Source organism: Papaver somniferum, unplaced genomic scaffold, assembly GCF_003573695.1.
Source record: "Papaver somniferum cultivar HN1 unplaced genomic scaffold, ASM357369v1 unplaced-scaffold_139, whole genome shotgun sequence".
NCBI lineage: Eukaryota > Viridiplantae > Streptophyta > Magnoliopsida > Ranunculales > Papaveraceae > Papaver > Papaver somniferum.
Window position 1 is genome coordinate 4,168,471 of NW_020623156.1, and position 2,385 is coordinate 4,170,855.

Below are 2,385 nucleotides of genomic sequence, written 5' to 3' on the forward strand. Positions count from 1 at the left end.
GAGTCTCTCGTTCGAATGAACTGGATCGGAAATATATCAGTTTTCAACATCCCAGGTTCAAATATTACTAGAGTTAGACCTGAGTCTCTCATTCGGATGAACTGGATCAGAAATATATCAGTTTTCAACATCCCGGGTTCAAAGATTACTAGATTTAGACCTGAGTCTCTCGTTCGGATGAACTGGATCAGAAATATATCTGTTTTCAACATCCCGAGTTCAAATATTACTAGAGTTAGACCTAAGTATCTCGTTCGGATGAACTTGATCGGAAATATATTAGTTTTCAACATCCCAGGTTCAAATATTACTAGAGGTAGACCTGAGTCTCTCGTTCGGATGAACTGGACCGGAAATATATCAGTTTTTAACATCCCGGGTTCAAATATTACTAGAGTTAGACCTGAGTCTCTCATTCGGATGAACTGGACCGGAAATATATAAGTTTTCAACATCTCAGGTTCAAAGATTACTAGATTTAGAACTGAGTTTCTCGTTCGGATGAACTGGATCAGAAATATATCAGTTTTCAACATCCCAGGTTCAAATATTACTAGAGTTATACCTAAGTATCTCGTTCGGATGAACTTGATCGGAAATATATTAGTTTTCAACATCCCAGGTTCAAATATTACTAGACTTAGACCTGAGTCTCTCATTAGGATGAACTGGATAAGAAATATATCAGTTTTCAACATCCCGGATTCAAATATTACTAGAGGTAGACCTGAGTCTCTCGTTCGGATGAACTGGACCGGAAATATATCAGTTTTTAACATCCCGGGTTCAAATATTACTAGAGTTAGACCTGAGTCTCTCATTCGGATGAACTGGACCGGAAATATATAAGTTTTCAACATCTCAGGTTCAAAGATTACTAGATTTAGAACTGAGTTTCTCGTTCGGATGAACTGGATCAGAAATATATCAGTTTTCAACATCCCAGGTTCAAATATTACTAGAGTTAGACCTAAGTATCTCGTTCGGATGAACTTGATCGGAAATATATTAGTTTTCAACATCCCAGGTTCAAATATTACTAGACTTAGACTTGAGTCTCTCATTAGGATGAACTGGATAAGAAATATATCAGTTTTCAACATCCCGGATTCAAATATTACTAGAGGTAGACCTGAGTCTCTCGTTCGGATGAACTGGACCGGAAATATATCAGTTTTCAACATCCCAGGTTCAAAGATTACTAGATTTAGACCTGAGTTTCTCGTTCGGATGAACTGGATCAGAAATATATCAGTTTTCAACATCCCGGGTTCAAATATTACTAGAGTTAGACCTGTGTCTCTCGTTTGGATGAACTGGATCGGAAATATATCAGTTTTCAATTTCCCAGGTTCAAATATTACTAGAGTTAGACCTGAGTCTCTCATTCGGATGAACTGGATCAGAAATATATCAGTTTTCAACATCCCGGGTTCAAATATTACTAGAGTTAGACCTGAGTCTCTCATTAGGATGAACTGGATCAGAAATATATCAGTTTTCAACATCCCAGGTTCAAATATTACTGGAGTTAGACCTGAGTCTCTCGTTCGGATGAACTGGACCGGAAATATATCAGTTTTCAACATCCCAGGTTCAAAGATTACTAGATTTAGACCTGAGTGTCTCGTTCGGATGAATTGGATCAGAAATATATCAGTTTTCAACATCCCGGGTTCAAATATTACAAGAGTTAGACCTGAGTCTCTCGTTTGGATGAATTGGATCGGAAATATATCAGTTTTCAATATCCCGGGTTCAAATATTACTAGAGTTAGACCTGAGTCTCTCACTTGGATGAACTGAATCAGAAATATATCAGTTTTCAACATCCCATGTTCAAATATTACTAGAGTTAGACCTGAGTCTCTCATTAGGATGAACTGGATCTGAAATATATCAGTTTTCAACATCTCGGGTTCAAATATTACTGGAGTTAGACCTGAGTCTCTCGTTCGGATGAACTGGACCGGAAATATATCAATTTTCAACATCCCGGGTTCAAAGATTACTAGATTTAGACCTGAGTCTCTCGTTCGGATGAACTGGATCAGAAATATATCAGTTTTCAACATCCCGGGTTCAAATATCACTAGAGTTAGACCTGACTCTCTCGTTCGAATGAACTGGATCGGAAATATATCAGTTTTCAACATCCCAGGTTCAAATATTACTAGAGTTAGACCTGAGTCTCTCATTAGGATGAACTTGATCGAAAATATATTAGTTTTCAACATCCCAGGTTCAAATATTACTAGACTTAGACCTGAGTCTCTCATTAGGATGAACTGGATAAGAAATATATCAGTTTTCAACATCCCGGATTCAAATATTACTAGAGGTAGACCTGAGTCTCTCGTTCGGATGAACTGGACCGGAAATATA